The 20,330-nt window shown below is 44.1% G+C and overlaps 2 long non-coding RNA genes across 4 annotated transcripts; both read right to left on the bottom strand.

Annotated features, from left to right (window-relative positions):
* Window positions 1–629: 629 nt before the first annotated feature.
* On the bottom strand, window positions 630–3,869 carry LOC143419632 (uncharacterized). The gene is made up of 4 exons (XR_013099643.1): window positions 3,726–3,869; window positions 3,506–3,577; window positions 1,791–1,852; window positions 630–723 (listed from the first exon to the last, which is right to left on the bottom strand). It is a non-coding gene; the product is annotated as an uncharacterized LOC143419632 (long non-coding RNA).
* Window positions 3,870–10,468: 6,599 nt separating this feature from the next.
* Window positions 10,469–12,946, bottom strand: LOC143419633 (uncharacterized). 3 transcript variants are annotated; one of them, XR_013099645.1, is made up of 5 exons: window positions 12,737–12,946; window positions 11,476–11,923; window positions 11,072–11,160; window positions 10,787–10,959; window positions 10,469–10,623 (listed from the first exon to the last, which is right to left on the bottom strand). It is a non-coding gene; the product is annotated as an uncharacterized LOC143419633 (long non-coding RNA). The 3 variants fall into 3 exon arrangements; XR_013099646.1 differs by lacking the exon at window positions 12,737–12,946 and having other exon boundaries at window positions 11,476–11,587; window positions 11,685–12,075; XR_013099644.1 differs by lacking the exon at window positions 12,737–12,946 and having other exon boundaries at window positions 11,476–12,075.
* Between the last annotated feature and the right edge of the window lie 7,384 nt (window positions 12,947–20,330).

Consider the following 20,330-nt stretch of genomic DNA (forward strand, 5'->3'; position numbering starts at 1 on the left):
CCAAACCACTACATATTTTTCCCATCTGATACTTTGTTACTGTGATACTTTCACCAAAGTCAGACTAAAAGTGCATTTATTAATGATGCAAACAAACTAAACCACTACCAGCATTACAAAAGTGACCTTATTGTAAGCATAAAACATATTAAATGGTAAATGGCCTGTATTTATATAGCGCTTTACTAGTCCCTAAGGACCCCAAAGCGCTTTACATATCCAGTCATCCACCCATTCACACACACATTCACACACTGGTGATGGCAAGCTACATTGTAACCACAGCCACCCTGGGGCGCACTGACAGAGGCGAGGCTGCCGGACACTGGCGCCACCGGGCCCTCTGACCACCACCAGTAGGCAACAGGTGAAGTGTCTTGCCCAAGGACACAACGACCGAGACTGTCTGAGCCGGGGCTCGAACCGGCAACCTTCCGATTACAAGGCGAACTCCTAACTCTTGAGCCACGATCGCCCCATATTAGCATACTTTTATTATCATTGCTGAATTTAGATACCTATATCAATTAAGATTATCTGATTTTTGAAGTATGTGAGTCTAAATAAGCCAAAGAAACACATAAAATACACAGAAAGTCTTTTGAACATGTGGATGTCCTTTGGTCTGAGGTGACCAGTTAGAGACCAGCAGCTGGATGTCAGTGGTTGGACTGGTGGTCTACTTCAGTGAAGAGTAGACGACGTCTGGCTCTGGTTTAAAGTCTGAACACAAACACACACAGTTCAAACAACAGGAAACATGATTACAAACTTTGTAGTTCAATAAAGACCTCAAATCTCCACCTCTCTGCATCACACACAGTCCCAGTTCAGACTTTACTGGGAACCAGTTCAGACACAAATCAGAGCACTGTGAAATTAGCAAGTCAAACAGGAACCCGAAGAGCTGAAATTAACTCATACATGTATACCTAGGGTCAGTTTGAAATCACAAACAAAAATAAACCCGTCATGTACTGGACTGTGGGAGAGAACCTGCACATCCACAGGGAGAACATGTAAACTGCAGACATTAAGGCCTGAGCCTGGATTTGAACTCAGGACGTTTTTGCTGTTAGGAAACAGTGCTAACCATCACAAAACTGTGCAACCCTGAGCACAATCATTGTTAGCTTATAGTAGAAACGGGACCTGGCGGCCCTCAGAATCTCCTCTTTCTGCTGTGCAAAATGCCCCTTAAAAGCTGATGAGGCATTGTCATCACCCCAGCTGGCATGCTGACGGACAGCATGGACACCTGCATTGATGAATATGACAACTTGAGATCTAGGGGACAGAGTTTCAAAATGATACCAAGCTCATCTACTAAAAATCTCCGACAAGTTCAAATCTCAGTATCATTGACCTCAAGGTCAGAAGTCAAGTTTTCTGAAAATCTGTAAATGCAATAAATTGAGCTCAATGTGACAAAGGATAATGAAAGTGATACCACAGGTGTGTCTATCAGGAGGCTGATTTTTGTTTGTAGTCATCCATTTAGAATTACAGAATCACTTGAATTACATGTTATGTGACATAAAACTCTTAAGTATTGTTCCAAGAGAAGGGGGGAGGCTCTTTTATCACTGATCTAATGTTTAGCTGTCCATGTCTTATTTAACAGGAACAGGTTTGTGTGCTTGTTCAGAGATGAGAAGTGTGAGTGTGATATCCTTCACAAATCTGAGATCTGAAATTGAGTCATGATGTGGTTGTGTTAGCTTAGGTTAGGAGGATGTCTGGAAACAGAGTAGCCTTTATTCAAAGTTAAAAGTCAAGAGCAGTTGTACCTGGGCCTTCTTTGTTCAGATGGTTTCTGGTTGGTAAGTTTTCACTGCTGAATGGACTGCAGCTGGATGTAAAATAAAACACATTTAAATGACTGCAGGTACAACAGCTACAGCATTGTGATATTATCACACTAGAGCAAAAAGTTTACTATTACTTGTAGTATTATCATATTTTTTGTAAAGTTGCATCATGAAAAGTTTAACTGACAACTCTTTATGAAGATTAAAACCTTTGTAAAGTTTCCATTTTTTTAACAGCTCTGCTGAGAAACACAGACCACCACAAAGAACTGGGGAGAGTTTCTGAGAATAACAAGGTGGACAACCACAAACACACCTTCTTCTTCCATTGCAGACCGACGCTTTTTACCACAGAGCAAAGAGCAAAAATCTTCTCACAGCACGACCACTTTAAGTGCATTGAGGCAACTGTTTTTCTGATTTGGTGCTACATAAATAAATCTGAAATGAACTGAATTATGATTGGCCAAATAACAATGCACTGCAGTGAGAAGCAGCTTAAGACTATATTTAACTAGAATCAATATCAATATGAATGGATCTGTTTTACATATTAGTGTGTCAAAGACACTAGCAAAATATTAATGTTGTTAAGGTGACACTCAGAATGCAAATATATATACTGATGTAGATATGATTTAAAATGCTATTGTCATTCCTTTCTGTGTTTAAAATGAGCAGCTCTGTGTTGAAACAGCTGCAGCTGAAGTGTTTTCTTTCTATCAGAAACAGGATGCTGGACGACTGCAGAGCTGTTAGCTTCAGTTAACCACAGACCACAAACACACAGTCCAGCTCACAGTGAGCAACTCAGTAAGTACAGTGTGAAACACACATGGTAACATTCGTCTAAGTTAGCCAATGTTTAATCAAAGGACACCGATTATAATAAAGGTGTGAACTTAATTGTTATGATTTCAGGCTTTTGATCAAAAATAGTTTTACTGTTACAATAATCTGCATTTCTACAATTCTGATCATCCCTCACTGCTTCATAATGTCCTCAAAATTCATCATATCACCAAAGTCATAAACAGTCTTCATGGACTAAATCTAATTCTACCTCCAGTCAAACACTCAGCAGCAGTCTTATATTGGGCCTGAGCAGAAATGTGAAGTTATTTTATAACCTCTGCCTAAATGAAAGTGAAACAACAAGGGCAGATGCAGAATCACCAGACACCATCTGATAAAACTTGATTCAATGGTTTGATGAATTTGTCATTGAAAATAAATAAGTAAACCACACAAGTTATACTTCTACTCTTTATGTGTGAGCTGGTCTTCTAGTAAGGATTTTCTAATAAGTCTTAGATTAGAACAATAAACAGACTGAGCAGAAACTTGCAGAGGTGAAAAGAACAAGTGCAAAAAGCTGCTGTTCCTCTAATATTCACTTTCCTAAAATAATTTATTACCCACACAGTAATCCAGGAAGTTACCATAAGTATATTGAACTCCATCCTTACTATGAAAAAAAGAAGCTGAAACTTTCTGATGTTCATATACTTTGTGTTTAAGCTGCTGATTTGCTCTTTCGGAGCGTTGCAACCATCATGTTTGTTACTACAACTTTCAAGCAAAGTATGCCTTAAATATTTATGAATGTCCTCACATTATAAAACACACATCTACTCCCAAAACACACACAGACACAAAACACTAAAAACCCAGTGAAGGAAACACAGTGATACCTCTACTTTGTATTTTGACAGCACGGTACATGACACGTGTGATGATGTCATCTTCTCCAGCTTGTTGATCTGCTGAAATTTTCCAAAATGAAAAATATTTCAAATTAAATATCTAAACAGAGATGACATTTAATCAAGTTGTTACTGTGATCATAATGAATGTGAACTTTATTCTACTAAACAAACTCAGACATGAAAGATCAGGAAGTCTGAGTCTCACCTTCAGGTTTCCTGTGAACACATCGTCTCACCAGCAGAACCAGTAACACCAGTAGAACCACAACACACACTGATACAACAAATGAAAACACAGAGAGAACAGGAGGAGAGAGTGATGGAGGAAAAATGATGGAGGTGGAACCAGGAGGACAGGTGGATGTAGGTGGAGGTGTGGTGGTGTGTTTCCCTAAAATAAAGCAAACACAGTCATTAAGTTGTCGTCACATTGTGAATATTGAAAGCTGCAGAAACACAGACAGGTGAGTGTGTCACCTGTGACAGTGATCCAGCTGGATGGAGACTCTCCATGACCGCTGATGTCACACTTGTAGAGGCCTTCATCAGACCTGGAAACATGCTGGATGGTCATGTGACCTGTAGGCTGCTTCCTGATGAGGGAGCCATCTTTACAGAAAGCAGCTGGGAGGTTGGAGGGAGTGGTCTTTGTTTTACAGAGCAGAGTGACGTCATCTCCCTCCATCACAGGGAGGACAGGACTCTGCAGGATCACTGATCCACCTCAACACAGAGACAAACTACAGCATTTCATCCATTTACACACAGCTTCATCAACACTAACTCCACACACTCAGCTTACCAGTGACTGTCAGGTTACCCATGTTACTGATGGGACCCTCTCTGGACTCACACCAGTAAACTCCACTGTCCACTTGATATGTGTTACTGATGTCACAGGAAGAACCAGCAGGTTTTCCCCACCCATCTCCACACTGAGTCCTCTGTCGTGTGCTTGTGTTTCTCCTCAGAGTCCATCCAGCAGAGCTGTCGTCCTCCTCACAGCTCAGAGACACAAAGGCTCCTTTAAAGAACTGAGATCTGCTGGGACTCACAGTCAGACGAGCTGTGAGGGTTAAAATAAAAAAAACTGATGATCTGTTTGCTGTTGCAAATTTTGGAATTATTGCTTCATTTCAACAGTTTTTTATTCAAAATCCATTGTGAAACATGAACCCCATCAGGTCATATCAGTGAGCATTTCTCAGGTTTAAACTGTGACAGAAGAAGGTTACTGACCTTGGTTTGTTGTGCAGCTCAGCCGTGAGATCAGAACTAAAGAGAAATGACACTCAGGTTGATTTGAGGTGAACATAAAGAACAACTCCACACAAACAGCAAAGCTATATGTGGAAGGAAATGACTACAATTGGCTACAATAGGTGACACGGGGGAGCCTATTGTCACCTATTGTAGCCAACCTTTACATGGAGGAAGTGGAAAGGAAGGCTCTTGGCTCTTTCAAAGGAAGAGTACCCAGCCACTGGTACAGATATGTGGACGACACCTGGGTCAAAATCAAGACACAAGAAGTGGAATCCTTCACTGCGCACATTAACGCTGTGGATAAAAACATCAATTTCACCAGGGAAGACACAAAGGACAACTGTTTGCCTTTCCTGGACTGCGCCGTGCACATTGAAGAGAACGGCAAACTCAACATCGAAATTTACCGGAAGCCCACACACACAGATTTAATGCGACATGACCGTTCAAACAGCAGTCGCTTTCTAAAACATCGGATATGTATGGGATTCAGTACCACATACGAAAGTGACCCAGATCGGATTTGAAAATATCGGATTTGCGCCGTTCACACTGTCATAGCATGATCAGATATGGGTCGCATAGGGTCAGAAAAATCGGATTTGATGCGCTTTCGCCTGCAGTGTGAACGTAGCCTTAAAGACATTGTTAGGTTTTGTATTGTTGATTGTCATTTATGCTTAGAAATATTTAACCATATATGCTTAGAGGTGTATAATCAATTGTGTAGTGATAGGCTGCAAACTTTGTGTGTATTAGAGAGCACTCTGGGAGCACGAGAGAGGTCGTACCTTGTTTTATTGTTTTATGGTAGGATTAACGTGGCTGTGTTTGTTTTAGGCTAAGTGCCTTTTGTTTAGATGAACCGCTGGACTTCCAGACGAGCAGGTTTGGGGAAGTCATTTATGGGGTCACACTCTGACTACACACACACACAAACAGGCAAGGTACTCTTTGTTTATATGTAGACGTCATATGTTAATGAACCTATGCATATACATGTAGCCTCAATAAAAGAGCAGTGTTACAGGGGAGCGGTCGAGAGCAACTGGGGTCAAGCGAAGGAACGGCGTCTGTCCGGTTTTCTCTCCCGTGCACGAGAAACATGAAGAACTTTGCCTACTCGTGTCTTGCTTTGCTGTGTAATTATATTGTCTTCAAGGTTCCAGCGAATACGTTCAAGCTACAAACCTATCAGACATAAAGACCTGGATGGCCGCTAACTTTCTGCTTCTTAATTCAGATAAAACTGAGGTTATTGTACTCGGCCCTGAAAATCTTAGAAATATGGTATCTAACCAGATTCTTACTCTGGATGGCATTACCTTGGCCTCCAGTAACGCTGTGAGGAACCTTGGAGTCATTTTTGACCAGGACATGTCCTTCAACGCACATATTAAACAAATATGTAAGACTGCTGTCCAAAAAAGTCACTGAAAAGCCTTCAGCTAATCCAAAATGCTGCAGCAAGAGTACTGACAGGGACTAGAAAGAGAGAGCATATTTCTCCTGTTTTGGCTTCCCTTCATTGGCTTCCTGTTAAGTCCAGAATTGAATTCAAAATCCTGCTCCTCACATACAAGATCTTAAATAATCAGGCCCCATCTTATCTTAATGACCTTGTAATACCATATCACCCTATTAGAGCACTTCGCTCTCTCTCTGCAGACCTACTTGTTGTTCCTAGAGTATTTTAAAGTAGAATGGGAGGGAGAGCCTTCAGTTTTCAGGCCCCTCTTCTGTGGAACCAGCTTCCAGTTTGGATTCGGGAGACAGACACTATCTCTACTTTTAAGATTAGGCTTAAAACTTTCCTTTTTGCTAAAGCATATAGTTAGGGCTGGACCAGGTGACCCTGAATCCTCCCTTAGTTATGCTGCAATAGACGTAGGCTGCCGGGGATTCCCATGATGCATTGAGTTTTTCCTTTCCAGTCACCTTTCTCACTCACTATGTGTTAATAGACCTCTCTGCATTGAATCATATCTGTTATTAACCTCTGTCTCTCTTCCACAACATGTCTTTATCCTGTTTTCAGGGCGCGTTCTGTAGTTTTATTAGATCGAACTTCTACTTTTAATACGGTTGACCATAACATTCTCCTTACAAGGGTAGAAAATGTTGTTGTGCTTAAACCTAGTGTATGGCTCTCATGGAATTACATTTTTAAAATATGGCGTTCATGGCTCTCTCAGCCAAAAAAGGTACCCGACCCCTGTCTTAGAGTGATCATAATGATTACAGTCATGTGCACTGAATACACTGTGATTACATCGAAAATATCCACTACTTATAATGACACAGCAAGGTCGTGTGTCCACTGTGCAGCTGTGTTGATATAATGAGTGAATGATTTGAGCTTTTCACTGCCTGCTGTGTTTCCTCGACTCCTGAGCAAAGATAAAGAGTCAGTTCAGACCTGCAGTTGGTCCTCGTGGTGTTTTGAACTTGAATTCAGCCTGATTTGTTTTTCATGTCTTCTCCTCCATCATCAGTTATCAGGAGAGCAGACAGTCAAAGTACAAGAATTCAAACAAACACAGAGATTCTACTTACAGAGCAGACACAGCACAGATGTTTCCTTCATCGTCCTTCTCACTCATTTGACCTTTTTTTCCATTTCTCTCACTGACACCAAGTAAAGCCCGCCCTCTTCCCCTGAGCACCAGCTTTCTATAGATTCAAATACAGAGGTGGGATACTACTTTTCATCGTGTAAATATTATTATTTTATGTATGTTATTAACAGATTAATTTTAAGATGTAACTTGTCTGTGAAGGTTCAGGGGTCCTTTTGTCCCTCTGTGGGGGGACCCTCTAGGTTTAAATCTGGGACTCCAGATTCTCCATTCTCGTATTCTCAAAATGAAGAGAATGAGCAGTCTTTTTAGCCCAACGAATCAGCAGCCTTGGAATAAACGATTTTAGATTTGATGTTCTTAATAGGTTTTGAAGAGTGTTTACGTTTTTGGTATTAACCATCTCAGGAGGAACATGAAAAAAGAAATCATTTTCACTCCCTACCAGGAGTTGCTTGGTGAAGGAAGAGTGTCGGTGGCATGAGTGCTGCATTCTCTGGGAGAGGGAATTGAGCTGTGCCTCCAGTGTGCAGAACAACAGCACCGAAGCTGAGGTGTGAATGCCTGCAGACACCTTGATACCGAAAAAGCTTTATTTATTTATCCAAAATAATAATTATTATTTGTTAACTGACGAGTTTCAAGGGGTTTTTTTGACCACAGAATGCAGGTTATGTTACAGCAAATTTATTACTCTTACTTTCCATTGTTTTTTTTCGAAGTGCATTATTTGAATTATTTAAAATGACAGAAAAACTTTCCCTTTCTGAGAGATGTCCAGTTTGATATCCTGAACTTTTCTAAGCAGCTTACCACCTCTGCTGAAAAACATCTGATTAGAAAGGACCAGTGGGTGTTTCTGAGAAAATGGAAGTCAGACGACCACAAAGGTGCCATCTTCTTTTAATGCAGACTGAGACGCTTCACCACAGAGCACAAAGCAAACTTTTTCTCACAACATGAACACTTCTGTTAGCCAAACCAGGACACACTGTGGTGAGAGGTCTCATCACAGTAAAACTACAGTTAACTAGTGTCAACAACAGGAAGTTGTTTTTGTGGTTTCAGAAGTGAAAGTAATGTATTGTATCATAGTAGATTAAGCCTGGTCAGTTTTTCTCCTTAGACACCTTGTACTGACAATGAACCCAGATAGCAAGGAAACATTGAAACACTGTTGAGTCAATATCAGGCTGTGTCATTGAACCAACGTTGAAATGTGACGTTGACCTAACGTCACTCTTGCACCCTTTTTTAACGTTGAAACAACGTCAGGTTTTGATGTTGAATCAATGTTGAAACCTGACATTGAAACAATGTCAGATTCTGATATTGAAACACTGTTGAGCTATGGTGTTGATTTTCCACCTCTTTCGCACAGTTGCTTTTTATTAAAACAACAGTTAAATCATGACTGGAAATCTACCTTTCTTTATAGGTATTTTAACCAATACTAAACTACTGCATGTTTCCATCAATACTTCAACCACCTAAACACATAATTGTACTTATTCCTCAAATTGGACAACCTTTATAAAAAAAAACCCCAAATGTCTCACAATGTATCATGTCAATATTAATATCCTAAAATAAGAAAGCATTGCATGTGATGTAACAGAGAAAAAAAAAAAAAAAAGGTCAATAGACATGTTTTGTTTGCTAAATACTTTATTAAAAGACAGTTTCCTATTTACATTTATATGTTTCACAGAAGTTTGTAATTTTTTACTCTGTGATGGGGATGCATGATGTGCGTCCTGCACCACCCAAACGATCTGGGGCGTATCGGAGCCATTTCTGCTGCGGAGACTCAGGTCGTTTGGGGTGGAGGGCCCACTCCTGAAGAAATTCTATGACTCTGTTGTGGCTTCTGCTATCTTTTATGGTGTGGTCTGCTGGGGCGGCAGCATCTCTGCTGGGGACAGGAAGAGACTGAACAGGGTGATCCGAAGGGCCAGCTCTGTTCTAGGATGCCCTCTGGACCCAGTGGAGGTGGTGAGTGACAGGAGAACGGCGGCTAAGCTGTCATCCCTGATGGACAACATCTCCCACCCCATGCAGCAGACTGTGACAGCACTGAGCAGCTCCTTCAGTGGGAGACTGCGGCACCCACGGTGTGGGACGGAGAGATTTCGCAGGTCTTTCCTCCCCACTGCTGTCAGACTCCATAATAAAGACTTTAACTGATCAAGCACACACATCCATACATATGCAATAATACTAAGTGCAATAATCCTTTCTGTCATCGTTGTATTTTTACTCAGTTGTATATAGTATTTGTATTTGTATTCTATTTTTATCTTATTGTATATTTATTTTATTTTATTCTACTGTATATAGTATTTTATTTTATTCTATTCTGTACAGTTGTGTACTGTATTTATTCTTATTGTATTCTAATTTTTGCCTCATAACTTTTGCACTGTCCACTTCCTGCTGTGACAAAACAAATTTCCCACGTGTGGGACTAATAAAGGTTATCTTATCTTATCTTACACACACACACACACACACACACACACACACACACACACACACACACACACACACACACACACACACACACACACACACACAAACAAAAAAAGTGAATTAGAGCACATGAATAAGCTCTGTCCACTTCCTGCTGTGACAAAACAAATTTCCCACGTGTGGGACTAATAAAGGTTATCTTATCTTATCTTACACACACACACACACACACACACAAACACACACACACACACACACAAACAAAAAAAGTGAATTAGAGCACATGAATAAGCTCTCGTTAACTGTCTTCAGCGGGGAGAAAGTATGTAAACTCCTAGGCTGATAAACATGAAAGTCACCAGGCGTAAATCTGCAAACTGCCGCATTTGATTCCCAAAGAGCTATGAGCGGAAAAAGTGATAAGTCTTAGCATGGTGTGCCGTGTATCCTTTAAAACAAAATAAACATGGGGTCCTCGGGCTGTACAAACTACAACCCGAGGACTAAACAAGCCAAAGACCAAAGACTCCATCTCCAGATTAACCGGACATGAAAGTCTTGTTATTAAGAAAGACAAAGTAATATAGCAAAAAAACAGTAAAACTTACCAAATATGCATTTGCAGAGCGCTGTATCTTTAAATGCCATTTTTTGCTTTGTCTGGTCCTTGGTTTTTTTCCCTGCCCAGTTTAGTACCGAGGCCAGCTCGTTTGTAATGGCATAAGCCATTACACGGCGGACTCGCACCTCCAGTGTGGTCCTTCCAATCAAGGCAAAGCGTCTCACCTATAGACACATTTTAAGAGATGGAATTAGCATGTCTCATGTCTTAAATGTGTATGCAAGTGCTTGTGTGTTTAATCAACAAGCCGTTGTTATGTATTTAAATCACATCTGACAGCTATTACACTTTATAGTTACAAAGTGTACATAACCTTTATATACTTACCATTGCCTTATTTGCCTCTTGTGATTGAAGAGCTGGCTCTGCATTGTTTAGCTCCTCAATGTTGTGCAAGGGCAAATCCAGAGGCAGTATCCCAGCATCTACCGATTCATTGCAGCCGGTATTGCGGATGGCTCTGACCTCCTCACGGAGTTCGTTAACAGCTCTCGTCAGGTCTGACAGAAAAAGATAATTTTTTTTAAGTATTTAAGAATACAGACAACTTGTCAAAAGTTTCCTTGTGTCACACACAGATATGTACAAAGACACTAGACAGTATTTTATTACCTGGTATTTTCACTCGAGGGGCCCGGGGAAACCATTTTTTTGTGGGCTGCTCATCCTCTGAGTCACTATATGTGTACAGGGGATTTGGTCTAAAGAAAAAAAGTTGAAAACGGTCATAAGTAATTACAAATGTGCTTTTGGAATATTTTTTCCTAAAGTTACAGTTTGATTTATAACAACACACACAGGAAACGGAGATGTGCAAGAAGGTACAGTATACAAGGGATTTTTGAAGTGCACAAGTGTACACGGCTTTGCATTTATAAAAAGTTTACAAGCTTCCACTTTTTGGACTATATTATGTGGTGATATTGCAGTATGCAAGCACCACAGATATGTACAAAAGACAAGATCATAAATTCTTAGCAATCAAAGATATGTTTGTGAAATAAAAAAAGTTTTACTTGTGCTTTCTTTTATGACTGGTCTGAGTTTCAGCTTCGGACTGAAGGTCAGACGTATCACAGTGTTCACTTAGATATTTCTGAAGACTGCGTTCTGCTTCGTGAAATGTGTCTGGAAGTACAAACACAATGTATGGCCAGACATAAATTAGGACACGAAAAACTTGTTATTGTTACATTTATACAACACCAATCCAGATGATACCCACCATGGCTTATTAGAAGTCGGACTGGTGCATAGGTGAGCCATGTTGCACCAGGATGAACTCTCCTCTTTACTGCATCGTGGATCCTGAATGTGTCTCATGGAGGATATGGAGGCCATGACAATTTCTCCCCATTTATCCTTGATCTAGGGACTATTTCTGTACCACCAGTGCTAAACTGCACAATGCACCAGTCTTTCATTTTTATCTTTTTTTTAATTTGGAGTCCTTTTTTGCCCTGTCTAGGATAAACAGGAAACAGATAATTACAATATATTTCATAGTCACTACAAAACTTGATCTATTGATTGAACTAAATAATAAATAATAGCTTAAAATGTATATAGGCAACAATTACAAGCAAACCCGTATATGTAAGCATTTAAACACTGAAGATAATAACATTAACAGTATTTTGTCTAAGTCTGCCATTGTAGGAATTCATGGCACCAAGACAAAAACTTGGCGCACAGTGTGGCGTCAAAATAGGCGCACACCTTTGACGCTGCGTTTTCTCCGTCTTCCTCGTCCACACGTAAATGCTAAACGCAGTTTACGTGTGGACAAAGGGTGCAAACGCAAGTTAGGTGAGCGTGCAGCGTAAAGTTTGAATTGAGTGCGAATCGAAGCGGGTGCTCTCCAATCATTAAAAGTAGCAAAGTCATTGAACACATTTATACAGTTACCTTTACGTTTATCAATTATATATCACAGATTTACAATTTTTTGTAGTACTATGCTAAAAAGCAACCACAGAGCGAAAGTCTGGGTCAAGCGCCGAGGCAACGGCAAGAACAAAGGAACCCTCGAAGCGTTAAAGCTAGCTTTGTAAGGGAATATAACAGAAAAGTATGAAACGAAAATGTTTTCTTTGTTGATAGACTTTGTTTGCAGTGCAATTTATTTGTTGCCGGATTGTAAGAAGAAAGTAGACACAATTTCGGGCTCCCACATTTTATCCGAAACTTTACATTAACAAGTTTTTTTTTTTTTTTTACTGTTATTCAAATGCAACCGTGGAAATAACGAATAGAACAAAAGTCATTCATTCTTACCTTATACTAATCGTGGTGCAGGCCAGTGCAGTGCATGAACTGATGCCTTCTCCGGTCAATTCCGCTGAGAGTAAATCTAATGTCCCACTCTACTGTACAAGACAATGGTTACCTGGAGGGATGTACCAATGTGATAGGGGTGCTGCGGAATAGTCCAAGCAGCTTTAATTTCCCGCTCAACCATAAATCGATGGTTTTTCAACGTGATTGTTGTCACCTTGTCAACTATAAATAGATCAACAATCAACGATGACAGGACAACAGTGAATCGATGTTATTTCAATGTCAGTGTAAGGTTTCATCAGTATTTCAATGTTGTTTCAACATTGGTTTTGTGTTGACATTTCAATGCTGACGATTCTGATGGTTCAGATGGAAAATCAACATCTGTTCAATGTCTCCTTGCTATCTGGGAAGTCTTCATGTGAACAACTTGTTTACATTTTAAATCCTAATCAACTCTGTTGAGGGATTTAATGCTCAGTAATGGCACTGCCAAATGTCACAACACAAGGTCCAAAGTGTTCCAGAGGCTGAAACTACACCATTGTGGTGGACCACTGGAGGGCTCCACTCACACCCAGTTTCTCAGGAAGTATTGTTGCTGTGTTTTGGAGGGAAAGTGTTCAGTTCTGTGGTGATGAGGAATAAACGAGCAGTGTTTATCGAGAGCTCTCGTGTCGTCTGTGTTTACCTCCACATTGGTGACCCCTGACTCGAACATGCTGCAGTCCAATGGTGGCGCCGACTCCGCTCTGGATGCATCAGCACGCGCCAGCCCTCTGTCTCCAGCTACAGCTATGTTTGCTGTGGTGCTTGAGCTGCCGGACTTTTGGCTTCACGATCCCCCGTCGTGGTTCGTACACGTGGAGGCCCAGTTCGCCCTTCGTGGCATCTCGGCTGACGACACGAAATATCACCATGTGGTGGCTTCTCTCGACCCTCTAGCCACCCGTCGTGCGTTGACTCTCCTCCAGGACCCACCCACCCGAGAGAAGTACGCCGCCCTTAAGGAGCTGCTTCTTCGGCGCTATGCCCTCACCGACGCAGAGCGAGCCGAGAAGCTCCTCTCCCTCTCAGGCCTGGGTGGTGGTACGGCTCTCGAACTGATGGAGCACATGCTATCCTTTCTCAGACCGGACGACGGGGGATTCCTCTTCACCCACATTTTCCTCAGACAGCTGCCGGTGGCCGTGAGAGCCGGCCTCGCCAACTCTCCGCTTCTGGGCACGAAGGATTATCGCTCCCTGGCTGAGGACGCGGATCGTATTCTCCTGGCTACCCGCACTTCCCACGATCACGACCTAGTTCCAGCCTCGCCGGCGGTGCCTTACACTTCCCCGCTGACCTGCCACGACGTACCCGATCCTTCGCTGATGGCAAAGATCGCGGCACAGCGACACCACGGACGGGACCTCTGTTTCTACCATCAGCGTTTTGGCGCCGGAGCGCGCCGCTGCCTGCCGCCATGCGCTTTTCTGACCCTGGGACATGGACCCCGCCAGCGCGCTGTAGCGGCCGCGACCGCTGGCGACAAAGAAAAACTGCTCTTCATAGAAGACTCGCGCTCTGGGAGACGTTTCCTGGTTGACTCCGGCTCCCAGAAGAGCCTCCTTCCCCCGTCCGGAGCCGACAGTTTAGCAGCGGGCTGCGGACCGCAGCTTATTGTGGCTAATGGCTCTCTCATCACAACGTTTGGGGAAAGGTTCGTGACTGTTTGTTTTCATGGTCGGGATTTCCAATGGACCTTTGTTGTTGCCGCTAGCTCTGTACCTATTTTGGGCGCTGATTTTCTTTGTGCCCACGGACTGCTGGTCGATGTCGCTAACAGACGCTTAATCGTGCCATCGAGCCCCTGAATCGTGCTAATTTAGTGACTTCAGGGAATGTTTTTCAGCGTTTGCTCTTGGAGTTCCCTTCACTGACTGTTCCTAATTTATCGAATACGGCAACGAAGCACGGGGTTGAACATTATATTCCGACAGTCGGTCCCCAGTGTTCGCATGCGCGTGCCGCCTCGACCCCGCGAAACTCTCCGTCGCTCGGGAAGAGTTTGCCGCAATGGAGCGCCTCGGCATAGTGCGGCGCTCGAATAGTGCCTGGGCTTCTCCGCTACACATGGTGCCCAAGTCAGACGGTCGGTGGCGCCCGTGTGGGGATTTTCGCCGTTTGAATAATGTCACGGAGAATGACCGTTACCCCACTCCCCACATCCAGGATTTTTCCGCTCACCTCGCCGGCACCTCGATTTTTTCTAAAATTGACTTGGTGCGGGGGTATCACCAGGTTCCCGTGTGCGCCGAAGACGTCCCCAAAACTGCCGTTATTACCCCTTTCGGCCTGTTTGAATTTTTGCGCATGCCGTTCGGCCTGAAAGGCGCCGCCCAGACTTTTCAGCGGCTGATGGACTCTGTTTTGCGCGGGCTGCCTTTCGTCTTCGTGTACCTTGACGATATATTGGTGGCCAGCTGCTCTGAGAGTCAGCACGCGTCCCATCTGCATCAGGTTTTCCAGCACTTGGCGGCACACGGCCTGATCGTCAACCCCTCCAAGTGCCAGTTCGGCTTGCTGGTTCTGGATTTCTTGGGCCACCGCATTTCCGCCGACGGTGTGGTTCCGTTGCCAGACAAGGTCCGGGCCGTTTCGGCTTTTCCGCGTCCTGCGTCCGTTAAAGCGCTGCAGGAGTTCTTGGGGATGGTCAATTTCTACAACCGCTTTCTCCCCAGAGCTGCGCACCTGCTGCAGCCTCTCTATGCTGCCTTGAAGGGTAAAACAGCTAAGGACCCAATTGATTGGCTCCCTGAACGCATCCAGGCATTTTCTGGGGACAAGACCGCGCTGGCAAACGCCGCCCTGCTGGCCCATCCGTTTCCGTCGGCGGAGATTGCGTTGACCTCCGACGCGTCGGACGTGGCAGTGGGCGCAGTGTTAGAACAGCGGGTCTCCGGTGTCTGGACACCGCTCGCTTTTTTTAGTCGCACGCTTAGAGACAGTGAGCGCAAATATAGAGTTTTTGACAGGGAGTTGCTGGCCCTACACCTCGCCACGCGGCATTTTCGTTTTTTTCTCGAGGGTCGGAACTTCACCGCGTACGTCGATCATAAACCTTTGACATTCGCGATGTCCAAGGTCTCTGATCCCTGGAGCGGGCGCCAGCAGCGCCAGTTGGCAGCCATTTCCGAGTTCACGACTGACATTCAGCACGTGGCTGGTAAGTCCAACTGCGTGGCTGACTGTCTATCCCGCGTGCTGGTTTCTCCTGTTTATGTTGGCATAGACTTTGAGGCTATGGCCGCGGACCAACAGGCCGACCCGGACGTCCTTGCCCTTCGGTCTGCGCAAACGGGCCTTGTACTGGAGGACAGACCCGTGTGGACCGGCGGGCCTAGCCTGCTTTGTGATGTTTCCACCAGCCGTCCACGCCCTGTAGTTCCCCTTTCGTGGCGTCATCGCGTTTTCGACTCCGTACACGCCCTCTCTCATCCAGGCGTCCGGGCCTCGGTCAAGCTGGTCAGCTCTAGGTTTGTTTGGCCGGGCCTTCGTAAATCGGTGAAAGACTGGGCAGCCGCGTGCATCCCATGCCAACGCGCTAAAATCCATAGGCACACACAGGCGCCCCTCGAATCCTTCCGCGTTCCAGGGAGGCGTTTTGATCATGTGCATGTGGATCTGGTTGGTCCTCTGCCGCAGTCACAAGGTTTCACGCACCTTTTGACTGTAGTGGACCGCACAACCCGCTGGCCTGACGCAGTGCCCCTGGCGTCCACTACAGCAGCATCAGTGGCCAGGGCATTTTTGTCAACGTGGGTTTCGCGTTTCCGTCCCCCCGCCGACATTACCTCAGACAGGGGCCCCCAGTTCGTTTCCGAGCTTTGGTCTGCCATGGCTGACGGCCTGGGGGTCAAAGTCCACCGAACCACTGCGTACCACCCGCAGGCCAACGGGATGTGTGAACGTTTCCACCGGTCGCTTAAGGCCGCGTTCCGTGCTTCTCTCACAGATGGCAACTGGGTTGACCGCCTTCCATGGGTTTTACTGGGGTTGCGCTGCGCGGTTAAAGAAGACCTTGGGGTTTCCCCGGCTGAACTTGTCCTTGGTCAGCCCCTCCGGGTCCCTGGGGGATTCTTGCCTGAGAGCCCACCCCCGTGCTTTGCTCCCTCTGTGCTGTCTCCCCGTCCCCCAAGAGACTCGTTTTCTCTTCCTGGCCCAGTGCACCATTGTGTCCGGCACCTTTGTTCCGAGGTCGTTGGAATCTTCGCAGTTTGTTTTTGTCAGGCATGACGCTCATAGGCCTCCGCTGCATCCACTGTATGACGGCCCCTTTCGGGTTATTCAACCAGGCCGGAAGCATTTCCTTTTGGATTTTGGGGGTCGGCAGGAGGCTGTTTCTATTGACAGACTTAAACCAGCACATGTGCTTCTGGATGACCAGGTGGTGCCGGCTCAGGCCCCCCGCCGTGGCCGCCCGCCTTCCACTGGACTGGACAACCCTGCTTCTTCCTCTGAGAGCGCCCCCCACCTGGCGGGGCCTGAGCTATCTTCAGTTTTTCCTGACCGCCCATGCCAGCCTGGCCCTCAGGCTAGTTTCCCCTCCGCCAGCTCTCCACCTCCCCGGTTCAGCCGTTCTGGACATTTAATCAAAGCAAGGGTTCTGGACTAGGGGATAACCCTACTGGGTGTTCAGGGGGGGGGGGGGGGGGGGGGCATGTGTGGTGGACCACTGGAGGGCTCCACTCACACCCAGTTTCTCAGGAAGTATTGTTGCTGTGTTTTGGAGGGAAAGTGTTCAGTTCTGTGGTGATGAGCAATAAACGAGCAGTGTTTATCGAGAGCTCTCGTGTCGCCTGTGTTTACCTCCACACCATTAGTTGTGGCCAAATGTGTTAAAAAACCACATTTGAAATAAAACAAACAATTTGGGATATTTTATTCTTTCTAAAACACATATGTGTTTCTCAACATCATTCTGGCACAGTAGTCAATATAAAATGAATACATTTAAAAAATAAATAAATAACTAAATAAATAAGTAATGACTTGATTTTAAATAACTGTGTCACGGTACTGGGTCATGAACCCAGTGCCTTTGGTTTATTATTGAACTAATAGTTCCAACTATTGTCTTGTAATCGTAAGGCTGCCGGTTCGAGCTTCGGCTTGGACAGTCTCAGTCGTTGTGTCCTTGGGCAAGACACTTCACCGTTGCCTACTGGTGGTGGTCAGAGGGCCCGGAGGTGCCAGTGTCCGGCAGCCTCGCCTCTGTCAGTGCGCCCTAGGGTGGCTGTGGCTACAATGTAGTTTGCCATCACCAGTGTGTGGATGGGTGGATGACTGGATGTGTAAAGTGCTTTGAGGTCCATAGGGACCAAGTAAAGCACTATACAAATACAGTAAATGGCCATTTACCATATTTTATCATATGATTACCATATGATTATTTTGCTTATATTACATTCTTAGTCCTTGGATTATGGTTTCTGTGTCATATAATCTCTGCTTCATGTTCCCATGTTCCACGTTTTAGTGTCTATAGTGTTTGTCTCAGTTTCCTGTTTTACGTTGGTAATTCCAATTCCCATGTTTCCGTTGTCAGTATTGTTTCCCCCTGTGTCATCATGCCTGAATTGTCCCTGCTGTGTTTCCCTCCTGTCCTGCATTCTCTAATTACGACGGTATGTATTTAAGCCCTGTGTTTTTGCCCTTTGTTGCATCCTTCATGTTAGCTGTTTGTTCATCCTTCATCCTTTGTCGTCTTTGGTTATGACATGGCACACCATGTATTCCTAGTTTAGTGTTGTAAAACAGTCTGTGTGTTTCCTGTTTTACTTTGTAGGTCTGTGTCTCGTTATGCTCATTAGTTCCAGCTGTGTCCCCTCCTGTGTGCCATTTCCTGATTACCTGGTGTGTGTATTTATAGTTTGTGTCTGCCTGTGCTTCTCGTGGCGTTGTCTGTGTTTCTGCCGTGTATTTAATGTCTCGCCTCGCCGCTCCGCGTCCTCCTTTTGTATTAGCTTTTCCAGTTTAGGTTTATGTTCAGTTCTGCCCATACCTTGGTTATTGTGCACTGTATATAAAACCTGCTTGCACCTCCTCCACTGTCTGCTTTTGGATTCTCCTTCCTCACCGCCACATGACTGCCGCCCCAGCTGTGACACTTGATGAGTTCTGAGAGATTTCAGTCTACAGGAGGTTCGTTGGAAATCTTACCTGATGAATCTTTATGTTTTCCCTAGATCACAAAACCAACAAAATATCATTAAAAGCAACACGATTACCAAAAACTGATGCACTTGTTAGCAATCCAGCACATCCTCTACTTATTCCATCCTCCTTCCTTCCACCTTCATCTTTGTCATCGTCTCCTGTCTGACCTGCAGGTGAGAAACAGGTGTGAGGTGTCAGCTGTCAGGTAGGTGATGAGTGAAGAACAGAACAGAATCCATTTCCTCTTCAAACTGCTGTCAGACATTATCTACTGCACTCTGATCACATCACTCAGACCAGCTGCTTTCTACAAAGTCTCATCAACAACATCTTTAGAAACAAACATCAACAACCAGGAAGCAGCTTCACCTCTGATCACACACACACTCAACTCTACTCACTCACCTGGAGGATAAACAATCAGGTAGATGGTTTTGATGTGAGTCAAACTATCACTCCCACTCTTGTCAACACTGCAGTCGAATGAATCTATGCCTTGGAGGATTAAGGCAGTTCTGAAGGTAAAACCAAAAGTGGTTTTGATGTGAGTCAAACTATCACAGTCGTATGTTCCATTTTCATTAATCGTCACATTCTTCAGAATTAAAGAAACGTCTCCATCCTTCATCTGTCCTGCAGATCCACCCAGTTCTTAAAAGACGGATGCTGTTTGGCTGGAACACATTGAATGTCCCAGTACAAAAGAACATAATCTGACTCCAGATCAGCTCTGCTCCTCTCCACAGCTATGATGATCTCATTTGGAGCTCAATATGTCAGAGTGATGTTGTGCCCAGACACAGCTGTTTGTATTATTATTATTTATTATTATTATTTCAGCCCATTGCAAACATAGTACAATATTCATATATATTCAGGAAAAAAATAAACAGCAGCACCAGTAAAAATTGACTGGTGCTCAGAAAGCAGAAAACATTCCTCAGTAAGCAGGACACTTAAATCTGTACTCAAGTAAAGGACTGTGTGACATCAAGCCACATCATGATCAGTAATATTCAAGGTTTTCTCTTTCTTTTTTGTTTACCTGTGTCTATGTGACTTTGGTGAGCATTTTTTATAACCAAAAAATATATATTTACATATTTCAATATCACAGGGTTCAGGGTAATGCGTTAGCAGAATTAAAAGCACATAGAGTTTAAACTATGCTGCTTGTAACGTTTTCTTCAATAAATATGTGACCTGATCTTAGTCTCATTCTTTTTCAGTCTTATGCTGCTCAAGCTTTGTAATGGCTGGATTACTGTTTGCTGTGGATGTGGACACGGTCTGCTGGAAACCTGTCAAGTGAGCAGTCATTTCTGTTATACTTCTTTTCTGCCACCTGAGGCGGATGTGAAGTTTTAGTCAGGCTTTCTTTGCGTCAGCT

This window comes from Maylandia zebra, linkage group LG7 (assembly GCF_041146795.1).
Source record: "Maylandia zebra isolate NMK-2024a linkage group LG7, Mzebra_GT3a, whole genome shotgun sequence".
NCBI classification, from domain to species: domain Eukaryota; kingdom Metazoa; phylum Chordata; class Actinopteri; order Cichliformes; family Cichlidae; genus Maylandia; species Maylandia zebra.